Source organism: Orcinus orca, chromosome 1 (genome assembly GCF_937001465.1).
Source record: "Orcinus orca chromosome 1, mOrcOrc1.1, whole genome shotgun sequence".
NCBI lineage: Eukaryota > Metazoa > Chordata > Mammalia > Artiodactyla > Delphinidae > Orcinus > Orcinus orca.
This window is the reverse complement of record NC_064559.1, coordinates 191,951,926-191,973,555: the sequence shown is the minus strand read 5'-3', so window position 1 is coordinate 191,973,555 and position 21,630 is coordinate 191,951,926. Positions and strand designations below refer to the sequence as shown.

The 21,630-nt window shown below is 42.8% G+C and overlaps 1 protein-coding gene across 3 annotated transcripts in view; it reads left to right on the top strand.

Moving 5' to 3' along the window:
• Positions 1-21,630, top strand: part of ARID1A (AT-rich interaction domain 1A) — a 73,398-nt gene that overhangs the window by 5,751 nt on the left and 46,017 nt on the right. The window lies entirely within an intron of this gene.

Below are 21,630 nucleotides of genomic sequence, written 5' to 3'. Positions count from 1 at the left end.
TGTCAGAACAGTAGCTGAGTTTTTCTCTACAATGGGTTTGCTGTTTGTTTTGGTTTTGTGACTTTCCTGATGGTATAAATGACTTCTTTGATGGCTCTGAAGATGCGTTTGTCTTGAGTAATTTTGACCCTGTTCGCTTTGCAGAACTGAAATTATTTTACTGACCTTTTTATTGAGTGGCAAATGTGGGATCTTTATCAGAGGAGGTAGGAAAAAACTTTGAGAACTGAAAGCTTTCTGAAAGAGAATTTCATATTTAGGTGTTCTGTTTTAAGGAAGGCTGGCCTCATTATTTGTTTACATGTTAACACTTTCTTTTGTTAATTGAACTTGGGGAGAGCAGATCAATTTAAAGGGAAGGACATCTTTTTTGATCTTGAGAGGGGCTGTTTCTTAAAGGCTTGGTTGGTGAAATTTATCATTTGTTCCTGGAAATATCAAAAAGCCTAGTTTTCTATTTTGTCATCATTCATTTTACAGCTTTGAAATAGAGGTCAACCAGTTTTTTTCTTTGCATTTTAAGTTCCATTTATTTCTGTCTTCCAAGATAACAAAGATATGACCTACAATGATACTTAAGACTTGCTTAGAAATTACAACTTTTAGGTGTGTTTTTATGTATTCTGTTTTATTTTGCTCTTCCTCTTCATCATGTTCTGTCTTCAGTGCTTTGGCCACGAATATTGGGTATTCTTTGGAGTCATCTATCTTTTCAAAGCAGAAAAAAGTCTTCCTTCATGTCTGCCCCTCTCCTAGCAGTACCCAGTTGTACCTCTGTCCTATGAGATTTTGTTCACATTTTGTTCACTTCGGCGGCCTAATTAGATGTATTCCCTCCCCACCTTAGAACTGCTTTTCTACCCTTACGTTGAGCTGGGAATTTTGAAAATATTTATGTCAGGTAGCAGGTTTAGAGGTCTGTGCCTTGACTCCGTGTCTTCCATGATGTTCTACATCTGGGCAAGAAATAGGGGAATTTTAAATTAGATTCCTAGTGTCTGGAGGAGAAATTCTGTCTTAGAACATCTTCTCTCTGGGTCATTCTGTAGTTTATCTCTTTCCCCTCATTTTTTCCCTTTTGGGGGTGAGGGGGAAAGGAGGCTAAGTAATTTACTATTCTTAAACCGTTAGATGAAATAATTTGGGGTAAGTCAAGGCTCATTTAAAAACAAAAATTAATTTGAATTCTTTCAGCTTGGGGATATTCAAGCAAATTCTTTTTTTTTTTTTTTGGTAAAACCAATTTTTGCCGTATAGTAATTTCTGTTTTTCAGTCATTAAACAAATATTTGAGCACTTTCTATGTACTAGGCACTATGTTCTGTTCTGGATAAATGGTAGGAAAGTAGATACAGTCCCTGTTTGGAAGCTTGTCTGTGCTGCCTTTGTGCGAATTTTCTTATTCCCTTTTAACATTAACAGGCCTAGCACTTCACACAACATAGATTTCTGTCGGATTTCAGTTCAGTTGCCTGTTCTCCTGAGACCCAGAGCATGGGCTGGTGAGCATTCACTTGTAGAAGAGACAGTGCAACTTCCAGTTTTGTGGGTTGTTTTAGGTGTGTCATCTAGATGAAGGTTGTAGGTGGGTAGATTTCGTTCTGAATTCCTTTTTGCTACTTAAGGATAAACTACTTGTCAGACCATGATGCCTATTCTTAAGCATTCTTAAATAATAAGATCTTGGTTTGTTCTCTTCTTTCCCTAACTCAGTCTTGAATTAAGAGTTTTTTGCAAGTGTTTCACTTTGTTATAAGGCAGAAACTAACACACCATTGTAAAGCAATTATACTGTAATAAAGATGTTAAAAAAAAGTTTTTTGCAGGGACTTGATTAACAGAGTTAAGGTGGTAATGTTCATTTGACTCTGAATCTTTATGGAATAAAGATTAGGTATGTGTGTGTATTGTGGCTCTGTCTTTTTCACAGGAGCTGGTTGGATCCCATCAAACAAACTTTTCCTTTATGCCTTTCCATAAGTAGTATTGTATCTCAAGGTGTTGAATCCTGCTACTGATGAAATACTTTTCAGTCACCTATGTTCTTGAACCTCGTGTAAAGCTTTTTTTTTTAGCTGTAGTACCTTGAGCTGGTAGACTACGCTCATCAAAGTAAAAAATCCAATAGAATATGTAGTCCAGGATCAAGGTGGATTTGATTGTAGAAGCTTGGCTGTTAGTTCCTGCTATGGAAATATCAAATGATATTTCCGACTCCTGGGAAACAAATACAGGAATCCTGGGCTTATGGGAATGCCTACTGGCAGAAATTCTGGGCTGGCTGAAACACAGGACTCTTGGAGCTCTCTCAAGTAGGAGGGATCAGGAAAACCACACTGAGACGGCACTTAGTTGTGAGGGCTTCATGTTTCTCTCCTTTCCATGAGAGAACTGGGCTGATGAAGGTTGGGATGATGGTGAGAGAAGAGAGAAAGCAGTCAGGACCAAGGATGGCTTCTTTGTATTGGGCCCTGTGGGGATTTTTTAAGGTTCCTTCCCTTGTGTGTGGCACAGAGTAACCATGACAAGTGGCACCTGCTGTAACAAGATGATTTGGATTGCATTAAATATTCATATGTTAGATTGACTCCTGTAGGGTGTGAAGTCTACAGTCACTCTTTTGCAAAGTTAGCGAACCTTATTGTATGTATGTATGTATGTATGTATATATTTATGGCTGCGTTGGTCTGCGTACGGGCTTTCTCTAGTTGCGGCAAGCAGGGGCTACACTTCCTTGCGGTGTGTGGGCTTCTCATTTCAGTGGCTTCTCTTGCTGTGGAGCACATGCTCTAGGTGCTCGGGCTTCAGTAGTTGCAGCACGCGGGCTCTAGAGCGCAGGCTCGGTAGTTCTGGCTCACAGGCTTGGTTGCCCCATGGCATGTGGGATCTTCCTGGACCAGGGATTGAAGCTATGTCTCCTGCATCGGCAGGCGGATTCTTAACCACTGCGCCCCAGGGAAGTCCCAGTGAACCTTTTTTAAAACGTGGAAATAAGCTAACAAAGTAATGGTCAGGGTCTTTTCCCATTCCCATCCCCCAAAAGTTTGTATTGATTGGCTTCAAATCCCAAAATTCTAGAAGCAACTGAAGCATGCAAATATGGCTAAAATATGGCATTCAAAATAAATTGGCACTAAATAGTCTTTCCTGCCAGTGAGATGGGATGATACCTTGGTCTCTGAAATGGAGTCCTGATTCCCTTGGCTTTCATTTCTGGGTTTTTCCCTGTTTAGATTGGTCATTATCATTACTGATGTGCATCGAGTTGTGTGTGGTATAGTAGTGAGCAGTAAAGAGTGCAGGACTCAGAAGGAAGAGGAGCTTTGGTTCCACATGCAGCTCTGGATTAAGCTGTGTGACTTTGGGCAGGGCATTTGCCTTCTCTGTTTCATTTTCTCTTCGCTGGTAAAGCGAAGCTGGTGAACTGCATAACCTTCTCTGATGCTACACATCTGTCTGTGCTTCCATACCTGGCTTGTTAGGAGGGCAGCTTCTTCCTGTACCTTTTTCAACAGGGATCCTGAGACCATCTTTCTTTCCCTGGGCTCAAGGAATTCAAGTCTGTTTTCTCTTGAGGACTTACAGGAACAAGCTCTAAATAGTTGGGTGCCACTGTGGTCTGTGGCCCTTCACAGAAAAAGCCCTACCAGATTGTTTTGCTTTGAGACTGTTAATCTGGTTGTCATTAGTCATTCCACCTGGCTGGTGGTATTAATACACTAAACAGTAATTGAAAAATTAGAGTTCATTAGAGCAAGACTTGAAAAATAGTTCCTTCAGAATCTCCATGAGGGGATTTTGGGTAGATTAGGGAGGGGGTGAGGAGTGGATATTCATAAATTCAGCATTAACACTGTTTCTTTGGTTGGGGGTGGATAGGAAGGTGGGGAGAGGTAGTATTAAGCTCTCCAGACTCTTCTGGTGTTTGGGCAGGTCTAGGTCTGGTTTGGGCAGTTGGTTGTAATCTGAGTGCCTGAACTTGCCCTGTAAGTTTTGCTGAGAGAGGAGCAAAAGTTCCTGAGACTGGAACAGGAACAGGAAAAGCTAAGCGTCTCAGGGTCAGCTTCATAGGTGTATTGCCATTTCTCATACCCCTGTTGTTTTTTTAAAACTATGTTGTGTGGTTTGCAGTTGGTCCTGGAAATGCTGTTCATTCGGCTGTTCTCCAGTATACCAGAATTTCCAATTTTTCTCCTCCTGGTTTAGTAGTTAAAAAGTGTAATTTAGGCATCTTAGAGGTGTGCTAGAAGGAAGCTTCCCTTTATGAAAGAGGGAAAAAGGTAGAAGGAAAGGTGTTTGATAATTCTTTGCTTGACACAGCAGCTTCTTCTCTCTGAAGGAGCCAAGTGTTTCAGAGCTTTGTGTAAATACTTGCTGAGCTGTCAATATGTACCCAGGAGGTTTCTATAGTAAGATGTAAACGGCTCTATAGAATGTTTGACAGGCAAATTAATAAACAGTGTTCAAGCAAAGATAATGCTAGTTTCTTCTCACGTGGTGGAATAAAATAACATTGGAGAAAAAGACTTGGGGGGTAGGGAAGAGAGGGTAATGCTGGAGGGTGGAGGTGGGGGTGGAGAGCATGGAGATGAGAAGAAATGATGTAAAAGAGGTTTGAAGTGAAAAGAGGATGCCCTGGAAGAGAAACCTCCCTGGTTCTGGCTCCATGCTGAGTTCAGGGCACGTGGAGCCCTGTTTAAAATCGGTTGCAGTTTCAGAGTGAAAATAAACAGAAGTTTGGAAAGAAGGTCCTAAGTTTCAGTTAGTGAACTAAGTGTGCTCCTAAAGCTTGCTTTATGAGACTGTGAGTTTTAAATTTAAAGCATTGTTCTTTCAGAATGTTTCTGTAGTTTGGTGAGATGTTTTTAGGGTTGGGTTTGCATTTTTGGAATACCAAAAAGGAAAAAAAAGATACTACTACTTCAGTGCTGTCCTCAGCCTCTGTTCTGCTTTGGCTCGCAGGATTATAAGCCCACTCCTCCAAGGGCCAGGTTTAATTTTTTTAATTAATTAATTAATTAATTTTTGGCTGCATTGGGTCTCCGTTGCTGCGTGCGGGCTTTCTCTAGTTGTGGTGAGAGGGGGCTACTCTTCATTGTGGTGCGCGGGCTTCTCACTGTGGTGGCTTCTCTTGTTAGGGAGCACGGGCTCTAGGCGCACGGGCTTCAGTAGTTGTGGCACGTGGGCTCAGTAGTTGTGGCTCACGGGCTTAGTTGCACCAGGCTTAGTGGGATCTTCCTGGACCAGGGCTCGAACGCGTGTCCCCTCCTGCATTGGCAGGCAATTTTTAACCACTGTGCCACCAGGGAAGCCCGGGCTGGGTTTAATTTATATAGCTTTTACTGGACTCCTGTGCATCACTTGTTTTTTGTTTGTTTGTTCTTGTTTTTGTTTTTGTTTGCGGTACGCGGGCCTCTCACTGCTGTGGCCTCTCCCGCTGCAGAGCGCAGGCTCAGCGGCCATGGCTCACAGACCCAGCCGCTCCGCGGCATGTGGGATCCTCCCGGACCGGGGCATGAACCCATGTCCCCTGCATCGGCAGGCGGACTCTCAACCACTGCGCCACCAGGGAAGCCCCATCACTTATTTTTATATTAAAATTAATGCCCCAGTTTCCTGGGTCATTACAGTGTTTGCGGACTCGCTAAGTCCTGCCTGAAGGGTTATGTGAGTAGATTCAATCTTTGTTTTTAAAATTGCCATTTTAGGATTAAAAACGTTTCTGGTTCTTCTGGTGAAACATTCTTTTTATGGAGGAGGAGGTATTTTAGAAGTGTTTTATCTGTCTGCCTATCGTACTCTCCCTTGGTAGCCTTGTGAGATGACCGGATTTACTTTCTCAAAGTCTCTTTTTAAACGTAATCCACTGACTCTGACACCAGTGTTCTTCACAAGAAGTGTTTTTTAGACCAGAGTCCTGGAAGTGCCTTTTTGACTCAGCATAGTAGTAGGGAGTATGAATGTAATTATGGCCCTGACCATAATTTTTAGTTAGGTTCAGCTAACTTACCAAAGGCTATCAGCTTGTTTTAAAACAAGATACAAAAACTTGGATTGACACTGACATTGATTGCCCAGGCCTTTCCCCAGTATGGTGGTAGGGAGGGTATTAGAACTTCAGGCTTGTTGCTGAGAGCATGATTTCTAGCTCAGGGGGGTCTGGAGATTCAAATGGGGGTGGGATGTAGCTCTTTGTGAACATACCTACTAGATACTAGGGAGGGACTTAAAAGATAGAGGCAATATCTGCTTCAGAAGAATTTAGTTTTCTTGGGAAACATGCTTATGTGTACACATTTGGAAAACTTGCAAAGCAGGGTTTTACAAATGGATACAGACCAAACTAAGTGTATTGGGCTGAAGGAATCTGAGAATAAGGAGCAATCACATTTGGGCAGAGTAAACCTGGGACAGCTTTCCAGAGGCAGTGATTTGTGAAGTTAAATGTCCAAGAAGGGGAAAGTTAAAATATTAATTTGCTTTTTCATAATGCTACTCTGAGTTTCATGGGCTTTATAGAATTCAAGTTACACATCCATTCCCAGACCTGTAGTTGTCTGATTCTGGTGACTTTGAGAATTTGGACTGTAACCAGTTCCATGAAAGAGAGTGGTTTCAGGGTCTTAGTGGTTCCTGTGGTTATGTGGGGCCTTTAGTACAACCTGCCAAGTTCTTGGCTAGTTCAGAGGCTCTTTTGTAGTAATTTTGGGTTTGGAAGTTTGTGTCACCTTCAGAGTTGTGTGCCCTGGACAACTCTACAGTGATAGTCGTTCAACTTTGGTTAGAGAGCCTGAGTTTTTTCTTTTTCGGCAAAGTTAATTGACCTTTCTTAAAACAGGAGCCATGAGGTACCTGTCTGGACTCAGGCTGCTGCTGTTTCTGAAGGTTTGGGAGCTGTGCTCAAGCTGAGTTGCTTGGATCAGACCTTATATTGAGGGTTTTTGGGTGGGTAAGCCTGCACATATGCAGTTTGCCCATCTGTTCACAGAAATGGCCTTTAATATTGTTTTTGATTAGGTTGGCTGTGGCCAAGAAGCTCATAAATGCTGCAAACACATGCTTATTCCTTATGGGAGCCTCTGAAATGTAGTGATTTTGGTTTCTCTTTACCTGCTAGTCCATGTGTGATTGGATCACATGTGATTTCTGGCACTTTTCAAATGGTAAGTGGATGCTTAACAACTGAAGATGCATGGAGTGTCCAGTACCAGGCCACTACAGTGCTTCCACCTGGAAGAGGAGGGTAGGTTACACTGTTCCAGTATAAAGATATGGAGTCTTGAATACAGATTCTAGTTTGGAAATATCTCTTCCACCATCTTTACCTTGCCATTCTGGCATTTTGCGAAAGTGAGTTTCCAGTAACTCAGAATTGGGCACAGTGGTTCCCGCAAGTGTGTAGGGGCTTGAGATGAACTCCTTAGTCAGTCCAGGTTTTAAGAATCCAAGTTGGGGTGAATGTTGACTTAACTGCCTTGAGTATTCTTCCCTGAACTTGCTCTTCCCCCTATTTAAATGGATGGCATTAGTATTTATTGCATTTGAAGGGACATCTGAGTGAACTTTTATTTTTGTTAGTCATTTGTGCATACTAGAAGATGGTCTTGGGACAGGTTGAGTCTGTATTTCCCAGTGGCTTCTGCATTTTCTAAGGGTGGACTGCAGTGGGAAGAAGTCTAATGCCAAGAATGCATTCCAACATGCTGCAGAGTAGGAAATTTGATCCCTAAAATGTTGACTTAGTGTTGGTTATGGTACATATTAGAAATCACTCAGTAATCCAGGACAGATTTTTGTCGTCCTCCAGGAAGTTAATGTTGGTATGAAATACTAAGGGGCTTTGGGCACTGGGCTATGCGCTCTGCAGGCCCAGAGTGCTGCTTGAATATGAAGAGGAAATGTGCCATGTGCTTTTTTTTTTCTCTTTTGCATTTGGGCTTCCTTATGGCTTCATTGCTTCTGGGTTCGTAAGTCTGCAATGTTAGGTATTAGACTTCCTCCTCCCTTGGCACTGGCACGTTCATGATTTTTTTGTGGCTCATCACCAGCAGCCAAGATTTTTGTATGCTTTTCCCTCTTAAACTTGTTAGCTTTCAGCTTGCTTGTTTATAGACGTCTCTGTTAAAAGGAACTCCCCCCTCAAGATCTAGCACCAGCATGAGGGCAGCAGGGGAGTTTAGGGATTGGTGTGATATTTGAAAACCCATTTGCTGTGTGCTTAGTGTCTTTATTTTGCCTCCTGTTTTCCTTGAGGTCACAACTTGCATGAGTGCATCTGGGTCCAGCTGTTTATTCTCAACTGACTGGTGCCTGGTGTACTTTGACTTTAAGAAGAGTGTGAGTTCAGCCACGTGGTAGAGGATTAAAGGCTACATCGTGCTGGGTGCTTCCTTTAAGAGGAAACAGATATGTCTTTGGGCTCTTCTTGCCCAGTGATTTCCCCTCTCTCTTGGGTAGACCTTATTACAGCTTTCTGTTGTTCTTAGAGAACAAATCACCTGAGCAGAATGCTGGGAATTGGTTGCTCTTTGTTACTACATCTTTTCTGGTGAATACAGATGGCTTTCTCTCTTGCCTTTTGGACAAGATTCTGTTCTGGTTGGAAGGTGATGGAGTTTCATGGCATTAGTTTAGGAGTGTGAAACTCTTGATTCACATTTGGATAACCTGCCTTTCGTTTCCAGACTTCTAACTTTTTACCTGTTTAGGAATCTGGGCTGCCAAAGATATTAATAAGGATTTGGGGATCAATTCTACAGGTAGTTTGTCCACAACTTTGTCCTGGGCCAGGGGTAGGCCAGGGACCTCACTGAGTTCCCTGTTTTCAAGTGATGGTGTGTTGGGGGTGAATATTAATGGTAATTACCATGTAGTTGAGTACTTGCTATGTGCCAAGCACTATGCTTGGGTCTCTCCATGAATTTCTTTATTTAATCTTCACAATCATGAGAGGTGGGTTCTAGAGTTATTCCTCCCACTTTACAGATGAGGAAGTAGAGTAAGAATGAGAAATTTGCCCTAGGACAAAAAACTAGTAAAAGGTAGAGTTTAGGTTTGAATCAAGGTTTGTCTGATTCTCCAGAGCTGTGTAACATTATAAAATACTAAGTTTGCTTCTCCAAAATAAATTATTCAAGCACTAGACCTTGTTGGGACATTATTTTTTGCAATAATCTAGAACTCTTTTTTTTTAAAAAAAACTATTTATTTAGGCTGTGCCAGGTCTTCATTGCGGCATGCGAGATCTTTAGTTGCAGCGTGCATGTGGGATCTAGTTCCCCGACCAGGGATGGAACCCGGGCCCCCTGCATTGGGAGCTCAGATTCTTGGCCACTGGACCACGAAGGAAGTCCCTAGAACTCTTAAATGGGGTGAAAGACTGAAAAGCCTTTAGTTACAGTTTGACATTATGCCTAGATTTCTGTCCCATCCATCTCTTCCATTTAGAATTTTATTTAGGTTATTGATGAATGTCTGTATGATCCCGATGGTAAGAATTGGCAGGATTTGGTCCTTAGGCCCTTTTCTCTTTGAGAGTGGGGATAGAGGTAGGATTCAGGCTCAAAGATAGAGCCCTTCACTTTGACCTAAATGAGAGTAACTTGCATTATGAAAATATTTGCAGAGTGATTTTACTTTCTAGAACTTGGAGCACTCACTGGAGAGATGAGGATTATGGTCTTAATTTTCCACTTCAGGGAAGTGAACACGTAAAGGTTAAGTGCCTCACACAGTTTCATGTCAGAGTCAGCTCTAAAAGCGAGGTTTAAAGTTCCCTTAGGCTGTGTGACTTCAGGCAAGTCACTTCCCTGAATCTGTATCCTCAACTCTATGATAAGGAAAAATATCTACTTGCAGCTGTAGTAAACGTTAAATAACATATATGTAAGTATTACTTGTTATCCAATAAAATTCGAACACAGCTCCTAGTTGGTAGAGGCCCCTGCTTGAGAGGGGGATAGAATTGAATGGTTAAAGACAGACAGCATTAGTCTGTGCTGAATTAAAAGCTATCCCATAGTTTTTACCTGGGCCCATAGCATTTTTACCTGGGCCCTGTTTAGAAATGCAAATACTCATCCAGACGTACTGAATCCAAAACTCTGGCAGTATGTTTTAACAAGACCTCCAGGCCACTATAATGCACACCCAAGTTTGAGAACTACTGGATTTATGCTCAACTAGGCTACAGAATATATCTGAAATACCTGAGGGGCTTCTTCCACATTATACCAAAGGCTAATGTTTCAGATGTATCTGCCCTTCCCATGATGTTGAAAGTGTGTTATTGGTTGGAGAAAAGGTTAAAAGTGCTAGGGGTTGGGGGAGAAGAAAGAAAATACTTTTGAGATGGATCTTCTATACAGTAATGACACACTCTGTTTGTTTATAGGACCTGGGGACTCCCTGCCCTCCGTTTCTCTTTTAGCTCTTTGGTGGCGTAGCATGAGGATGGTTCTGGTTTGATGAAGGTGGAAAAGCTCATTTTAGGGTGGTGGCCTCCAAGTATGACCAGTTGATAAAACTGCCCAAAAAAGTAGTTCTTGAAAATGCTCCTCAGAGGCTAGTATTTGAAACCTTAATTAAATGCCATGATATCCTTTCTGCTCGTTGATGGCCAGCTGATCTGAGAATCTGGTGGTCTCTGAGTAGACCATTCTTAGTGACTTCCCTCTGTCTCTCATCCCCCACCCCTCAGTGCCCCAGTGGCCACCTTGAGTTTTGCTGTGATTCCTTTCCTTGTGTCCCTTGTTGAGAAGTCCTAGTAAATAAACCCTCTAAGAAGACTCCTGACAAGTTACCCCATCTCTGAAGTAGATGAGGTCTCTTTGAGGAATGGACATTTGAGCCAAAACCTGTCCCTAGTTGTATGACTTAATAAGGATTGTGCTTGGCACAGAGATGGAAGTTACAGAAATGGTTAGATAATAAACATTAATAATGCAAAGACCAAGTGGAGAACCAGTGTTGTAGTTCATGGGGGCTTTCTGAAAACCTGATGTGGTTTCTGAATCCTTCCCATTAAAAACATGTTTCCTGTACCAGACCTCTTTTCCCTCCTGCCTGAGAAGGGAAGCTGTGATCACTGTGACCTGGCTGCGATGAAGGCAGAGGCTTCCAGGAGGCAGTATGCTGACAGTTTGATCTGTGATTTGATATTTGTATGTACAGACAATACTCTGGTAGTCATATGTTCCGTGTGTGTGTTTTTGTGTTCTAGACTCACTTTATCATCCCTCTGCCATTCAGCTTTATTTTCTCTCTGTTCTTGTTTTTTTCCTTTTTCATTCTCTCCTTTGGTTTCTAACTCTGTTAGTAGAATGCAAAGCACATGGAGACTTCAGTAGCTTTAACACACCAGAGCTGACAAAATGTCTTAAGGGAACCGGAGAGGCAATTTATACCACTTTCAGATCAACATCGTTTCAGTGAAGATTCCTGGTATCTGCTTACCTCTGTTGGAATGGCCTGGCTAACTAGAGGCAGGACATGTCTTTGTCTAATAAACTAAGAAACAGAAGTTTCCTAGATGATCTCTCCCTCTTCTCTTTTCTCACCTTATTGCCTTTGGTCTGGAGACTTTCTTAGCTCTCCTTAATCTGTTTTGGGGGTTCTGTTGGTCTAAGACAGATTTGTAACATTCTTGTTTTTCTTTCTAGTCTGTGATTTGAATCTTCTGCTTTCCCAGTGCAGCTTTGAATTGGCTTCTTTAAAACCCCTACATAAAACCTCAAGTGACCAATATGTGGTCTCATTATGGTATTTTGGGTTAAAATAAAATGAGATTGAGATTGCCTTATTCAAGGCACACAGAATTTCCCTTTGGTAAATGTGTCTGGGTGAGTGAACACAGCAATCTCAAAAGAGTGTATGAGCCAAAACAGACTTGGGGGGGGTACGGATAAATATTAGCTAGATTTCCATAGCTTAGTGTGCCAAGTATTCATCCCAATTTGATTATACTGGCCACAGATAGCAGGAAAGACAGCTGGTAACTTTGGTCTAGTCACATGCATTTCTCGTATAAATGATGAAGCCAGGGTCTTCAGTACACATTTGTGTGGACAGTGGTATAGAGGAGGGGAGGTTGGTACCAATGTACTTTTGGAGCTCTGAAAAGAATAGGAGAATCTATAGTACTCTATGGCTTTTCATTCAGGGAACTGCTGACCTTAAAAAAGCCTGAGGATTTGGAAGCATCTATAATCTTAATAAGGTAGGCTGTGCCCTTGGCCGTTCTTTAACTTATTTTATTGTGCCTGTTATAGTGGACATAGGGGGACCAAGGGAAAGGCTGGCATTTTTGGAAAGTGGTCCAGGGCAGCCCATGGAATTAATGAAAGTGCCATGGCTGCTGCTTCTCAGTGTCCTTATCAAAATATAGTACTTGATTGGATTGATTACAATCAAAGCATGATGGCAAACAGATTCCCCTACTGCATGTGAATCAAGTTCCTACAGGTAAGTGATGTCACAGATACCTTTTTTAGTATAGAAGGAAAAACTTGGGCAGAATGTAAAACTGCACTTAGAGAAATTTAGAACCTTTTTATATGACCCATGCCAGACCAAGTCTGGAGTTATAGATAAAGTAAAAGGAACGGGGGAAAAGAGAGCTTTTTAAAGGAGAAGGCAAGGAGGCCTTGAAGTTTTCTGGCTAGAAGCAGTTTTTGCCTTTGCCTTTTTTGTCTATTTTTGAGCAGTTATCTGTAAAGCAATTTAACATATGGAAGAGGGAGTAGTATTTTAGAAACTAGGTCAAAAGAACTAGGTGTGATTTAGAAGTGTTGTCTTTACTGAAAAGTTGATATATACTCTCCTGGGTAAAGCTCTGTTTGAAAGGCTATGTGCCCCTTGCCTCTCCATGTATGCCTTAAGCGTACCATATCAATTCCTGATAAATAACAAATAGGTAGGGAAGAAAATGTCTAAACCTACTTAGTGCTTCATTCTTAACCTGCTCAGTTGGGCTGCGGTCCATCCACAATAAGGTCCGTTCCCTAGTAGAAGCACCAAAGGATGGTTTGTGGGAGGAAATACTTTTTTCTGATGTCAACCCATAACACCTCGTGTGGGTAGCCAGGTCTGTATATTGTTAAGTTTTTAATTATTAAGCATTTACTGGAAGGCAGTATACCAACCTGTTTTCCTTGTATACCATCAGGTTTTCTTGGACTTTGATCATATGCCCCATTTCTCAAGAATTTTCAGGATAAGAACTTTTTTTTTTAGCTCACTTAATTGTCCGGTCCTGTTACTGAAATATTGTCTAATTTAAAGCATACAATGGTTGGGACTTGCCAGTGTAAGAAATCTTGTGGCAAAACTTTTTTTGAAAAACCTGTGAGTACCTACCTACCATTTGGCAGTTGCTTACAGTAATGTAACAGCTACTTAAGGAACTTCTACAATGTATCAGGCAACAGGATTCATAATGCCATGGAGTACTTTCTAGTAGGGAAAGATATAAATAAATAATCACAAATAACTATATAATTACAATTGTATTAATGTACTGGGGAAGTACTGCCTTCAGTAAATTATTTTCCAACTATTTCATAAAGTAAATTTTTATTTATGATTACCTTGGCTAGTGGGTGACTTTGTACTGTTGAGCTCTTGGGATAGGTACCAGTCAGTTCTGATTCCCTTTCCCATCACTGCTCCAGGGTCAATTGTTACAGGAAATTCTCCATCTCAGACTGGACTTGTAATGGGCTAGAGTCCATTATTTCTCAGTGAGGCTCTTCTTTGTGTGGAGATGCATTGCAGGACATTTGGCATCCTGCTCCCCAGGTAATAAATGTCAGTAATACCACAGAACCGCTGTGATAACCTAAAAGGCACTTTCGTACATTGGTTTCCAAACACTTCTCAGGGGCTAGTGTTGCCCTGGTTGAAAACCGTTGGGCTTTACTGTCAGGATTCTTGGAAGGAGCTATTGAACAAATTCCTTTGGGAGAACAGACTGAAAGTAGGTAGAGCTTGAGAACTGGACTGGTCAACCCTTTTGGTGTCTAACGTGTGTGTGTGTGTGTGTGTGAGTGTGTTTGTGTTTAAGTTTTCTTTATTTTTAAAAAATATTTATTTATTTTTGGCTGCATTGGGTCTTCGTTGCTGTACATGGGGGCTACTCTTCGTTGCAGTGCACCGAAGTTGTCTTATTGAGGTGGCTTCTCTTTGTTGCAGAGCACAGGCTCTAGGCATGTGGGCTCAGTAGTTGTGGTACACAGGCTTAGTTGCTCCGCGGCATGTGGGATCTTCCTGGATCAGGGCTCGAACCCATGTCCCCTGCATTGGCAAGTGAATTCTTTTTTTTTTCTTTTTTGCGGTACGCGGGCCTCTCACTGTTGTGGCCTCTCCCGTTGCGGAGCACAGGCTCCGGACGCGCAGGCTCAGCGGCCATGGCTCACGGGCCTAGCCGCTCCTCGGCATGTGGGATCTTCCCGGACCAGGGCACGAACCCGTGTCCCCTGCATCGGCAGGCGGACTCTCAACCACTGCGCCACCAGGGAAGCCCGGCAGGCGGATTCTTAACCACTGCACCACCAGGGAAGTCCTGTAGTATTCTTGTTTTTTAAGTGGGTATTTTGAAACTGCTTTCAGCTCCATTCTGCTTTTTCTCCTATTGAGTATGGAGAGAGGGAAGTAATTTATTTGATTGTTAGTTAACTTCTAGTTGACCACTTTGGGTTTCTGGTCTTGAGTGTGTGGGACCAGACCTGGGTCTGGTTTCTAAGCTTTATTGCTTAGAAATTTGGGACTTGTGTAGGATGATAATAGCTAACATTTTGGGTGCTGGAGGAGATAGCAATCAAACACAGACACATACCTTGTATTCTAGCCTTGTAGCTTATACTAGTCTAGGATATAGACTTTAAACAAGATAAATAAGTAAACTTTAGCATATAGTATGCTTAGTGTTATGTGCTCAGGAGCAAAGTTAATCAGGGATCAACTATAAGAAGTGTGCAGGATTGAAATCTTAAATGGGTACACCAGGGGAGGCCAAAATGAAGTGATATTTGATGTGAGAGAGCTATACTAATACCTGAGAGAAGAAAGAGTATTCCAGGTGGAGAGATCAGTGAATACAAAGACTCTGAGGCTGGAGCATGTCCAGCTGGTTTGAAGAACAATGTTTTGTTTCGTTTTAATGTATTAACTTATTCAACCCTGAGGGTGTTACTACTGCCGTCTCTATTCTGTTGATGTAGAAACTGAGGGACAGAGAAGTGGAAGGCATTGTGGAGGCAGAGCTCTTAGGACTTACTGTGTTGAACCAAAGCATTTCCTCTCAGCATGAAAGAGGTTAGGAATTGCCAAGACCTCTAGAATTCCACTTTCTCTTTCACAGTTCCCTTTCTTTTCCTCTTTTAAAGTAGAAAAGTTTGTTTTACACACGGATGTCTACCTTCCCGGAGTTTGTGTTCTAGTCTAGGATACAGACAGTGAACAAGGTAAATAAGTAAAGCATATAGTATTGTTAGTAATAGGTGGTCAGGTGAACAAGACAGTCGGGGATTAAGTATAAGAATTTGGGAAATCTTGGCTTTGAGAATGCTGCTTATTTGGGAATCTGAGGTCCGTTCCTAGTTTTTCTCTATTGGCCAGGCACTGCCCTCTTCAGACCATAGGTTGGCTAAGGAAGCTGAACGTGCATCTGAGTTCTAGGGTCATTCTGTGCTGGAGATGGGAGGAGATTTGGAGGGAGGCCATGCAGCCCAAATGCTCCCAGACTGGACATGAGAATTGCCTGAGGAGATTCCTGGCCCCATCCCAGAGCTGCTGATTCAGAATCTAGAGGGCGGGATTCAAGTGTGTAGCTGAAGAGGTTAGGTACAGCCTGATTAGTGCCTACCCCTCTCTCCCCAGTTGGTCAGAGAACTGGGATTGAAACTCAGGCATTCTCTTAGTCTAGTGTACTCTTTTCATCGTGTTGTAATGCTGTCTTACTCTTGAGATTAAAAAGTTGTAAACAAGGGGATGTTTAATTTTATCAAATGGCATTTCATTCTTGTTTAATCATTGTCTTGGGGCCTTACTGTTTTATATATTATATACCTGGGTTTTAAGTAGTACCTGAAGAATTCTTTCTCAAGAAGGTATGTGTCTTTCTTAGAGGCTTTTGTAATTCATTGGAAATTGGGAGAAATTGGTTAGCTAAGTTTGGTCTTCCGAAAAAGGGATCATCATTTTTGGAAGAGCACTTTCTCTTTGAAAGGTGGCTAATGAAAGTGCTCTGGATGAGAAGAACTTTATCATTTGTTGGGGAATTTATTACTTTAATGCTCTACTTGCTTTATTTGAAGAGCTCTTTCAGGACCCAGCGAAGAAATAAAGAAATGCCAGCCACCTGGTTGTGGTTTTTCTGTCACGCCTCTTCTGGGGGACAGCTGCGAGGTAGTTATTACGGTTGGCTCTCATAATTTATTTGAGTTTTGTGGAAGATTCAGTGACTTTTCCCCCTTTGGTCTCTTTTTTCTACCCTTAGTGAGTTTTTTTCTGATTTTCTGGTCTGGAAAGATGGAGCACAGTAGCCTAAATACCTCTGAGCCAGGGAGAGAGCCAGGCATCTTGTCTTGTTCTCTATCACATTAGAGACAGTGTGGGTTGGAAGGTCCTGAGTCTGTTGTCAGGTTGCAGCCCCTCCTAGGAGTTCGGTCAGCTTGATGCTTCAGGTCATGTCTTTGAAATGGGCTCTTACTTAAGGCTGCAAAGGGGAATGTGCCCTGATCTTCAAGAATCGTTTCTGTAAACAGAATGGGGTAGATAGAACTTTTAATTGACTTTGGGTTTTTTATTTATATTCAACTTGGACACTTATGGAACGTTGAAAGAATTTTTTAAAAAACTGTCTCTTTCAGGTGGTAGTTGTAAACTAGTTGTTGGTAATTCCTCTCTCACCATAGGCATATGGCCAGTTTGTTGAGAACTGGAATGAACTAGAACTAAAATGAAAGAATTGTTTTCAGTCTCTTGTGAAGTAGAAAAATGGGGTGTGATTCTCAGGTTATGAATGATAAGAAACATAGGCTGAGTGGGTTGATCTCCTGGGTCAGGTGTTGGTATATCTGATGAGAGATTTTTATTTTCTTATCATCAGTATAGCTTCAGGAAATCAGTGATGTCTCTGGTGAGGCCAAATAGGAAGTGAAGAATCTCTTGTTATCCTGGGTCACATAAACAGTGGGCACATGACTGTTTAAATGCAAAACAAAATGAAGGGAAGGAATCTCCTTATTTTAGGAGGCAGGGTCTGGGGATAGAACTAAATGCAGGTTTCTGGGCAGTTTTTCCTTGATTGGGGTTGGGCCCCTAGACCAGTCTTCAAAGCCATGAAGTGTACTGGAGGAGTGAGAAAAAACAGGATGAGGATACAGATGTCTGTGTGGCTGGGGAGGGGGGCACTGTGAGAATGATTTATGCTGGTCAGCTCACATGTATCGGGGTGCAAAGGGTGGTTCTGTCTATGGAATCTACTCGGTCCTTCCTCAGATCTGAGTGTGGGGCCACGTGGAGCTTGCGGGAAGCTGAGAGCACGTTGGTTGGGAGAGGCCTTAACTTTTGTATTTATCCCTCCCTGGAATGCTCCTCAGTAGGGGAGTGTCCCATAGGGAAACTGGATCAACAGCTGCCGCCTGTCCCTGTAATCACAGGAAGCCAAGGCTGGGTGCCTTTGTATGGGAGCTCCACAGCCAGACAATAGTTTGTGCTGGCGGGGCCATGTGGCGAGTCACGTGACCTGGGGCTGTTTTCTGCCGGGGTCCTTACCCATCTGTTCTTTCGGCTCTTTCTGGGTTATCAGGCGCCAGTCCAAGTCCTCCCAGGCAGCCAGCTTCATGGCCAGAGATTACGAGCACTAACCTTCCTGGCAGGGGTGGTGTGGCTTCGCGTTTATGCAGATTAGCCATGTGTTTCTCACTTCAAGGCGTTCCACAGGAAAAGCCTTTTCCTGTGTTTGGCTCTCAGTGGGCGGTTCCCAGCTTACTGTACTGGGACTCAGCAAGCAGCAGGCGTGCACGAGAGGGATCACAGTACACTGGCCCCCTCCCATTCCACCTCCAGTGCTACGTCACCACAACACAACCGCTCGAGCTCTCATACTGTTGGTGTCATTCATTCGGTGCCAAGATTGCTTTAAAAAATTCCCTTGGCCCCAGTTCAAACAGGAGTACAGCTGGGATGTGTTAGATTTTAGGCAGTCTGCCCTCAATTTGAGATGAGTTATAAATAGCAGTGCCGACTTCCTTAACTACCGCTCTCTGAGGTAAAATGCAGGTTAATTACTGTGGGAATCAATTAGGTGGTTCTTTTGGTTAAAGAGCCAGGGATGCTTTTTTTTATTGTTGTTATTAAAAGTCATACAACAAATCTGGCCAGGAATAAATTGAAAGCACAGTGAGTAAGAAATAATATTCTAGGTTTCTACTAGCCTCAACTAGTTGGCATTTAGGGTGACAGGACAAGTGGTAGTCAAAACTTCTGCTTTCTGATGGACACATTTTTGGCAGCCCAGTCCATCTCTCTCCAGTCATGTTCTTGCTGGTCCTTGGGTACCAAATCTGGTTCCTTTGGTTTGCTACACAGTCACTTCCTTTCTGCATCTTTGGATTGGGACTGAAGCCTGGAACTTTCCTCAGTTGGACTTTTATTTCAAGAAAATTAAGAAGTTTCTCTTTCCTGGTGCCACTGCATGTGGTGTGGTGCATTTTGGGGAACAGTATCTCTCACTTTGGAGTCCCTGGCCCCGCCTTCTCTGCTCTCTTCTCAATCAGTTGTGATCAGAAGTTGGAGAATTTGAAGTCCAGTGTGTTATATCTCAGCAACCCCTTAGGTCGTTATGGCTTTCCTTGGTGCAATAAGTTGTAAGGGATTCCATTAGCCCTCTGATCTGGAGGGGCTTTTAATTCCATTTGCTTAGAGCAGGGAAACTCTGTGCAAGTGGTTAGTCTGTAAGCTGTTTGTTCTGAATATATTCAAAGGGACCAGCCTGCTAGGCATCCTTGCCTTTGATGCCTAGGGAAACTGCAACTTTTGATGCATTTCATTTGGCAGGCAGTTTGTAAGACGTCCAGTGATCTGGAAAGAGATAAGTGGTGAATAGAGATGGGGGTTTTCTTATGGCTCTTTTCCTCTTTTTTATTTTTATTTTTTATGAATGCAGGAGAGTATATAGCAGGGGGCCCGACTGCCCTGATCAAGGGGGCAGCATTTTCCTCTCAATTATGTGTCTTTGTGGCAGAGCCTTTGCTTTTGAAGTGTAATCACAGTAATCTACTCCTGTGGTTTCCCATTGAAGGGATTTCCTCTCTGTCTTTCCCAGAGAGGAATCTCTGGCTCTTTGGTGTTTCCCATCCTCTGCCTCTTCCTTGGTGCCTGCAGACTGCTGATACTGGTTTTTCTGTCTTGTATGTAGTAAGCATTTTTCTCGGCTGAAATTGCTACTTTCCAAAAAAACTGATTAGTGAAGATTTAAGGCCCCTTCTCTGTTATGAAAGATTGGAAGATGACATTTCATCTATAACTGCAAATCACAAATCTTTCACAATGGTTTTAAATGTCAGAAGTGTGAGTTCAGTCCCTGCCTACCTCCCCTTCTGATATGAGCAGATGTTTAACTTTGACATGAGACCAGATTAATCTGGTTGAACTGAATATATTTTAGTTGCTAAGCTGTGTATTCCGTTTATTATAACCCTTTAGTGAAGGGAAGGGGTCAGAAATCTGATGTCCAGGAAAGGGAAATGTCTTAATTTCATTTTTTAGAATAAGAATTTTTTTAACTTGCGTTTATTTTTAGTCTGCAAGGAGTTTCTAAAGTAATGGAAGAATCCTTGAACCCTTTAGTAGCTGTCCTCAATTGGGAGTGCAGGCACCCTGATGTGAGACATGGGGCGGGGGTGGTGGGTAGGGGGGAGTAACTTGCCTTTAGCCTTTTGTTTTTAAGCAGTGTGTTTGTGGATGCCTGTGTGGTTTGAAGACCTCTCTGGTTATAGGAGAGAGGCACTTAAGGATGGCACTTAAGAGTCTCCTCAGAGGTGTGCTCATTCTTCCTTGACTGTTTGTTCTACCCTCCCCTTTGCTTTTTCAGTTCAGTCCCCATTTTTTTCTGCCCTCAAAGTCATAACCTGGTTTAGGGGTGTCCCTGGCCCTTTGGCTAGGTGGTTTAATCTAGGCTTTCTTCCCATAGTATCCCCTACCCACTTCTTAAAGTAGGGCAGCCTGGCACAGTGAAGTTCCTGAGCCCTAGTTCTGCACTTGGGGTCTTTCGGGGGACTTTGAAGATAAAATACCTGATCTCCGATTTCTGAGAACTTAGTCTCGAGAGATGCAGTCAGTTAGCTGGACAACTAAGTGCTAAACCTATGATTCTGACTGATTTTACAATAGGACATTTAGAAGTGTGAAAGAACAGAATGTGCTAAAGAAGTGGGAAGTGGCTTCATGTTGAAGGGTTGGGTTTCTGCTGGTGGAAGCCATTGTGGACAGGAGGGCAGGGCAGGGTACTATTGCGCAGAGCTGGACATGTGGGAAGTCTGGCATGAGGCTGAAAAATGCGTAGAACTGGAGCACTGTGGCCCATTTTAGAGCCAGGCAGAAGCACTATTTATCATAATTGATAATAGCTACTATTCATTGGGTGTTTAAGTACCAGGCACTGTGTGAAGTGTGTTATGTGCATTTTATGTTTTTTTTGTTTTTGTTTTTTGGCTGTGTTGCGTCTTTGATGGTGCACGTGGGCCTTCTCTGGTTGCGGTGAGTGGGAGCCACTCTTCGTCGTGGTGCGCAGGCTTCTCTTGTTGCGGAGCACGGGCTCTAGGCGCGCGGGCTTCAGTAGTTGTGGTACATGGGCTCTAGAGCACAGGCTCAGTAGTTGTGATGCACGGGCTTAGTTGCTCCGCAGCATGTGGGATCTTCCTGGACCAGGGCTCGAACCCGTGTCCCCTGCATTGGCAGGTGGATTCTTAACCACTGCGTCACCTGGGAAGCCCCAGTTATGTGCATTTTAGTTAAAGAATTGATGTGCTCAAGGTCAGTGACAAGAGTTAGGATTTGAACCCAAGTCTGTCGATTTATTACTTTCTTTGCTCTTTCTATTTGATACTGTACCTGATGTAGTGGGTAGGAAGTTTGGGGCTGTTGTTGAGCAGGGAGAGGTGAAAATGATTTGTGAGTATTGCTCTAGAACTGTGCAATCCAGTATAACCACCAGCTACATGTGGTTATTTGAATTTAAAGTAAATAAAAAGAATTCAGTTCCTCAGTCACACTAGGCATATTTCAAGTACTTAATAGTCATACAACACAGAAAATTTTATTGGGCAGTGTTTCTCTAGATCACTGGTTCTCAGCTAGTAATATATGTTAGAACTAGGGAATTTCCTGGCAGTCCAGTGGTTAGGACTTGGCGCTTTCACTGCCGTGGCCTGAGTTCAATCCCTGGTTGGGGAACTAAGAACTAAGATCCCACAAGCCATGCATTGCCCCCTCCCCCGACACACGAATCATCCAAGGATCTTAAGGGGTTTAGGGGGAGGGAGCCAAGCCTTTCTAGACTCGCTAAATTGGAATCTCTAGGGAGAGGCCCAGGCATTTGTGCAGCTTCTCACATCTGATCGGTAGCTG